Below are 8118 nucleotides of genomic sequence, written 5' to 3' on the forward strand. Positions count from 1 at the left end.
GTAAACAGATCCTTCAAAGGTCACAAACATCCTCGTTATCATGGCTTCTTTGACAATGGTTCGGGTGCAATGGGTGCTGTTGTCCGCAATGATAGGGGAGAAGCTGTGGCTGGAGGGGGTGAGGGAATTGCCAATGTGTTGAGTCCAGCTTCAGCGGAGGCAATGGCTCTGTTAAAAGGGTTGGTCCTTGTTGAACAGTTGGGCTACTCCCTGGTTACCGTCGAATCTGATTCTCTGGAACTTGTCCAGCTCTGGAAAGGTATGACAGAAGTTCCGAGCCCATAGACGGCAATTATGGCTGAGTGCTTTGCGATTACGCACCGGCTGGATCATGTTTCTCTCAAACACTGCTCAAGGGATGCTAATAAGGTGGCTCACATTATAGCTAGGCATGCTTTTGTCAAACTCTAGCTTTTGCTGGGATGATGATCCTCCGAATTTTATAATGCCTACTGTAATTAGCGATGTAACAGTCCCATCTGCTTAATAAAGAGCCACACAACATTCCTTTCAAAAAAATAAATAAATACATCCTCGTTATCATGGCTGTTGCCGATGAAGCAGGCAGATAAGTCATCGTCCAAGGTGTACTGTGTTGCCTAGAGTGATCAAAAGGTTAAATCATAGGATAAACCAGACGTCAAAACTGTAGTGAAAAGGAAAAGATAAGGTTTGAATCGCACATTGACTTTGCCATCGAATCTTGTTCCCTTGTGCTTACCGTAGACGAGAGGCTTCTCCATCAAAGTCAATACACAGTTAGCGTGGAGTGCCTTCATTCAAGTGACTCACGTAGCCTCAGCCAATACATTAACCAAATGATTACAAACATAGTCCCTTCATCCGAAAATAAGTGTCTCCCTTCATGGCCATGGATGTCACTTCATGGCCATGGACATCATGAAGATCTTAAAGATCGAGGTGTCCCCCTTCCACCCCACGCCTTGACGACGCCCTTGCCTAGGCACCTGACCTGCGCGACATCGCTAGTGTGTGGTCATCCTACTGTCTCGCTCTCGACGAGCAAGCCCGCACAACTATGTGCGCCATGAGCAAGGCACCATACGTCAACCACGCCGTCTAGAAGACAGTGTGGGGGTGCCCTGCTCCTTGGAAGGTACATGTTCTTGCTTGAAAACTTGCAACAAATTCGTTGGCTATAGTAACCTTTCTAGCTATGATTTTTTATTCCACTCCGTTCAGTTATTTCTATGCGAAATAACAAATTCATTCTAATAATACTAAAAAATAGTGGGTTCCATCGTTTCTATGGTTCCCTTTCAAACGGCCTATGGTTCCCTTTCAAACGGTGAGGCCCTCTCTATACATCGGAGCCGGTTATCGAAGAGGTGGTCGATAAAGGGGTGGATTGGCAGTCCAACTTATGTCCAACAACGATGAACACGGGCGCCTCCCCTCGACGATGACGCTTTGGAGGATATGGCATGTGAGAAACAAGATCACACACCACAAGCAACCGCCACCAGCGGAAGCTTCCAAACTTTTCCTATGCAGCTACATTGACTCCCTCTTGCGCGATTGGACAAGGGAAGATGGTGATCACATACGTTAATGGGTTTGGACACAAGAGGAAGCAGAACAAGGACACGACTCAGACCTTTGGAACACCATCAGGTTAGTAGACTAAATCGCCAGTGGGCTAGAACAAGTTGAATGTTTATGGCACATTGATACATCCAACGTATTTATAATTTCTGATTGTTCCATGCTATTATCATATCATTTTTACATATTTTTTGCATAAATTTATATTATTTTTCTGGACTAACGTATTAATCTAGTGCCCAGTGCCAGTTCCTGTTTTCTATTATTTTAGGTTTTATAGAAAATCGGTATCTAGCAGAGTCAAAATACCATGACGATTTAATATTTTTTTTCCTGGAATATACGTGATTTTTGGGCGAAGGAATCAACACAATATGATGCCCGAGGGATCCACACGGCCAGGTGGCCCTCCCTGGGGGGTAGGGCATGCCGGGAGGTCGTGTGGTGGTTCCTTAAGTCGGTTGGAGCTCTTCTTTCGCCGCAAGGTAGCAAATTTAGTGGGAAAAATCCTCTCAAAACTTTAGCCCGATCAGAGCTATGGATCTCTGGTTAAAAAGAAACGATGGTCGGCTAGAAAACAAGACCGAAAACAGAGAGAAACAGAGAAGGAAAGGTCCAATCTCGGAGGGGCTCATGCCCTCCAGAAGCTATGGAGGCCAAGGACCAGAGGGGCAACCCTTTCCCCATCTAGTGGGAAGGCCAAGCAAGAAGGAGGAGGGGGCCTCTCTCCCCCCTCTCCTAGTGGTGCTGAAGCACCGCTAGGGGAACCATCGTGATGACGATCATCTCCATCAACTTTGCCGCCGCCATCAACATCTTTCTCCCTCCATGTACAACGGTGTACTCTCTCTTAGCCTACTGTAATCTCTAGTCGAACATGGTGTTTAATGCTATATAATATTATCCAGTGACGTGTTGCATTTCTATTATGTCTAAGTAGTTTCTTTTTGCCCTATGGGTTGAATGTGACATGCTATATCGTTGATATGTTATTATGGTGATGTCCTATGGTGCCCGACATTTCGCGCACTGATACGTCTCCGTCGTATCTATAATTTTTGATTGTTTCATGCCAATATTATGCAACTTTCACATACTTTTGGCAACTATTTATATGATTTATTGAACTAACCTATTGATCTAGTGCCCAGTGTCAGTTTCTGTTTTTTTTGCATGTTTTTTGTTTCGCAGAATATCCATATCAAACGAAGTCCAAACACGATAAAAATTTACGAAGAATTATTTTGGAATATATGTGATTTTTTGGACTTGGAATCAATGAAAACGAGGCCCACAACCCCAAAGATACACCAGGGCGCGCCCCAGGGGCAAGGCGCGCGGTGGTGGGTTGTGTTCACCTCATACGTCGGTTGGAGCTCTACTTCGGGCGCAAGGAAGCTTATATCCGGGAAAAAAATCGTGTTAAAATCTCAGCGCAATCGGAGTTACAGATCTCCGGGAATATAAGAAATGGTTTCGGCCAGAAAACAGGAACGCGAAACAGAGGAGAACAGAGAGACAGATCCAATGTTGTAGGGGATCTCGCTCCTCCACCGCCATGGAGGCCATGGACCAAAGGGGGAACCCTCCTCCCATCTAGGGGGGAGGCCAAGGAAGAAGAAGCAGAAGGAGGGGGGCTCTTTCCCCCCCTCTCCCGGTGGCGCCGGAACGCCGCCGGGGCAATCATAGTGTGACGGTGATCTACTCCAACAACTCTGTCATCTTCACCAACATCTTCATCACCTTCCCCCATCTATATTCAGCGGTTCACTCCCCCGCAACCCGATGTACCCTCTACTTGAACATGGTGCTTTATGCTTCATACTATTACCCAATGATATGTTGCCATCCTATGATGTTTGAGTAGACTTTTGTTGTCCTATCGGTAATTGGTGAATTGCTCTGGTTGGTTTAATTTGCTTGTGGTTATGTTGCTATCCTTTGGTGCTCATCGTATGAGCACGCGTGTGGATCACACCATAGGGTTAATAGTATGTTGATAGCTAGGACTATGCATTGGAGGGCAAGGGTGACAACAGCTTCAGCCTAAACATAGAAATTGATACATACGGGGTTGAAGGGGGGCCAATATATATCTTAATGCTATTTTGGATGTTTTTACCTTAATGAACATTAGTAGTTGTGGATGCTTGCTAATAGTTTCAATCATAAGTGCATAGAATTCCAAGTAAGGGATGACATGCTAGAAGTGGCCTCTCCCACATAAGAACTTGCTACCGGTCTAGTAACATAGTCAATTGCTAAGGGACAATTTTGCAAATCCTACCACCACTAATCCACACTCATTTTACTAAACCTAATTGTTTCTTTATCTAAATATCACCTAACTTTTATTTTCACATTCTTTATTATCTTGCAAACCCATCACACCTACAAAGTACTTCTAGTTTTATTCTTGTTCTAGGTAAAGCAAATGTTAAGCGTGCATAGAGTTGTATTCATAGTCGATAGAACTTGAGGGAATATTTTTTCTACCTTTAGCTCCTCGTTGGGTTCGACACTCTTATTTATCGAAGAAGGCTACAAACAATCCCCTATACTTGTGGGTTATCAACACCTTTTTCTGGCACCGTTGCGGGGGAGCAATAGCGTGGGGTGAATATTCTCGTGTGTGCTTGTTTGCTTTATCACTAAGTAGTTTTTATTTTGTGCTCTTGTTTTCTATCTTTAGCTATGGGTAGGAAACGCAAAATACCAAAAAAGTTAGTTGTACCTGCTAAACCAATGATTGAAGAACCACCCAAAATCTATCATACTACTGAAGCTTTCTACTTGGATCATCTTCGATCCATTTGTGCTTGTGCTGAAAACCCAACTAGATTAGTTGAGGGAAAATCATTAGATGAGCATGCTTGTTTTGTGCGACACCGTTTATCTCAAAAAGGGAAACTTTTACAGCATCAAATTAATACTATGCAATGCTATGCTTGGAATATATGTGAAATACATGATTTTACTTGTTGTTCTGAAGACTAAGAAACACCTTCCTTATCAATGTGAGTTTAGAGATAATGGAATTCTATCTTCTTATGCTAAGGGTGTTTATATTACTATGCCGTTGAACAAATTGGAGAATTTGTTGCTTTTAAGGGCGCTTATGAAATTGCTTCTTTGATTCAAAAGTATGATACTACTCTTTACGTATCTGAAAATTTTGCCATACTTAAATATTGTTATGAAAACTATGCTTCTAATGCTTATATGAGTTTATTAAGAAAGTCCCCGCTATCCAAGAAGAGACTAATATTTTGTAGGAGTCTATGGAATAAGAAATTGATGAAACTGTGAGCTCATTGGATGAAAAAGATGATGAGGATAGCGAAGAACAAAAGGAGGAAGAGCAGATTAGCTACCCATGCCCACATTCTAATGAGTGTAACTCTTCAACTCATACATTGTTTAATGCCCCTTCATTCTTACCGAAGGATGAATGCTATGATAATTGCTATGATCCCGTTGATTCATTTGAACTATCATTTTTTGATGAAATTGATGCTTGCTATGCTTGTGGCCATGATGCCAATATGAATTATGCTTATGGAGATGAACTTGCTATAGTTCCTTATGTTAAGAATGAAATTGTTGCTATTGCACCCACACACGATAGTCCTATTATCTTTTTGAATTCTCCAAACTACACTATGTCGGAGAAGTTTGCACTTATTAAGGATTATATTGATGGGTTGCCTTTTACCGTTGCACATGATGATTTTGATGAATATAATATGCATGTGCTTGCTGCTCCTACTTGCAATTATTATGAGATAGGAACTACATCCCCGCCTCTCTATGTTTCCAACACGATAGAATTGCAAGAAATTGCTTATACTATGCATTGGCCTTTACTTGATGTGCATAAATTGTTCTTGTATAACATGCTGATGCATAGGAAGAGAGTTAGACTTCGTCATTGCATGATATATGTTGCTTTGTGCTCACTACTAAATTATAAATCACTGTTAATTAAAATTGGCTTCGATATACCTTGGGATCTGGGTGGATCCATTAGTTAAGCACTTTATGCCTAGATTAATGGCTTTAAAGAAAGCGCTGCCAAGGAGACAAGTTGGAAGTTTTAGAGAGTCATTTTTTCTATTGAGTGCTTTTATAAAGTTTAAAAACAAAAAATATAGAGGGGAACCTAAAAACTTTTTCAAAAAGAGAAGCGATTGAAAGGTGATGCATTGGAGAAGTGAGGGTCGACCTTGAACACTTGTGTTCATGCTCATGGAAACAATGTATTTTTTTCATGGAAGTTTCTCACAAAAATAATTATACCCTTGTACAAATCCACTGTATTATAAAAGTAATGTGCCAAGATTTGTCTTTAGGATGATTAGATTGCTTGTTGGTATGCGTGGTGCAAAAACAGAAACTTTGGTTGTAGTGCGCAATTTGACATTTTTTACTGGAAAGTTGAAAATTTCTGAAACTTTTTATACAGTATTTCTATAAAAATTGTTTATTTTGTCCTAATTTTTCAGAATTTTTGGAATTACAGAAGTATGGTAGATGTTCAGATTGCTACAGACTATCCTGTTTAAGACATATTTTGTTTTTGATGCAATGATTTGCTTGTTTTGATGAAACTACCGATTCTATCGGTGGTATAAGCCATGGAGAAGTTATAATACAGTAGCTACAATGCAAAAACAAAATATGAATGGGTTTGCAATAGTACTTAGAGTAGTGATTTGCATTATTATACTAACGGATCTCACCGAGTTTTCTGTTAAGTTTTGTGTGGATAAAGTGATCAAAGATCGAGGAGGTCTCGATATGAGGAGAAGGAGGAGAGACAAGAGTTCAAGCTTGGGGATGCCCAAGGCACCCCAAGTAACTATTCAAGGAGGCTCAAGCGTCTAAGCTTGGGGATGCCTCGGAAGGCATCCGATCTTTCATCAGCAAGTATCAGTATGTTTTTCTTTTGGTTTCGTTCATGTGATATGTGTAAATCTTGGAGCGTCTTTTGTGTTTAGTTTTCATTTTTGTTTTATGCACCATGCTGGTATGAGATAGTCCATGGTTTATTTATAGAAGTCTCATTGCACCTCAGTTATATCTTTTGAGTATGGCTTTATAGAATGCTTCATGTGCTTCACTTACATCATTTGAAGTTTGGATTGCCTGTTTCTCCTCACACAGAAAACCGTTATTTGTAGCATGCTCTTTTGCTTCACTTATATTTATTAGAGCGTGGTATTTTGTAGAAATAATTAAACTCTCATGCTTCACTTATATCTATTTAGAGAGTCAACAAGAATTGGTCATTTGCATGGTTAGTCATAAAATCCTACATAAAACTTGTGGATCACTGAATATGATATGCTTGATTCCTTGCAATAGTTTTGCGATATAGAGATGGAATATGTGGGAGGTACTAGTAAATGGTTGTGGTTAGTAAGAATATTGGTGTTAAGGTTTGTGATTCCCGAAGCATGCACGTATAGTCTCTCGTTATGCTATGAAGTTGGAGCATGATTTATTTGATTGTCTTCCTTATGAGTGACGGTCGGGGACGAGCGATGGCCTTTTCCTACCAATCCATTCCCCTAGGGGCATGCATAGTAGTACTTTGCTTCGAGGGATAATAAAATTTTGCAATAAGTATATGAGTTATTTATGACTAACCTGAGTCCATGTATTATATGCACTCTTACCTTTCTGCAATTTGCTAGCCTCTATGGTACCGTGCATTGTCCTTTCTCACATTGAGAGTCGGTGCAAACTTCGCCGGTGCATCCAAACCCCGTGATATGATACACTCTATCACACATAAGCCTTATTATATCTTCCTCAAAACAACCACCATACCTACCTATTATGGCCCTTCCATAGCCATTCCAAGATATATTGCCATGCAACTTCCACCGCTTCCGTTTTGATGACTTGAGCATTCATTGTCATATTGCTTTGCATGATCGTAAGATAGCTAGCATGATATTTCCATGGTTTGTCTATTTTTTAATATCATTGTTATGCTAGATAATTACACATCCTGGTACACTGCCATAGGCATTCATATAGAGTCATACTTTGTTCTAGGTATCGAGTTGTAGTTTTTATTTCTTTTGAGTTATAAGTAAATAGAAGTGTGATGATCGTCATTATTCATTATTAGAGCATTGACCCGGTGAGGAAAGGATGATGGATACTATGATTCCCCCTGTAAGTGCATCTAGTGCCACCCCTAGTTGGTTTTGGAGTATTGACGACAAACCTAGTTGAGGGATGTAACGCCCGGATAATTAAGCTACAGTGAACCTCTGCTAATGATGCCACGTCACCTCGGTTACTGTTCCTAATCTCGTGTTAGTTCGAAACTTATTCAAATTCAAATTCAAAATCAATCAGGGGATAAAAACTTTTCAAAATTTAAAGCAAAAATGTTCGGGGTGTGCAAATAAATGCCTAGGAATTTATGGTGTGGGATCCATGCCTTTATAAAAGACCTAAATACTTAAAATGAATCAAAACAGAAAAGAAAATAAATAAAGAAAAGATAATAAAAAACAGAAAACAAACAAAAAA

Source organism: Triticum urartu, chromosome 6A (assembly GCF_056163025.1).
Source record: "Triticum urartu cultivar PI428250 chromosome 6A, HENAU_Tu73, whole genome shotgun sequence".
Taxonomy (NCBI): Eukaryota; Viridiplantae; Streptophyta; class Magnoliopsida; order Poales; family Poaceae; genus Triticum; species Triticum urartu.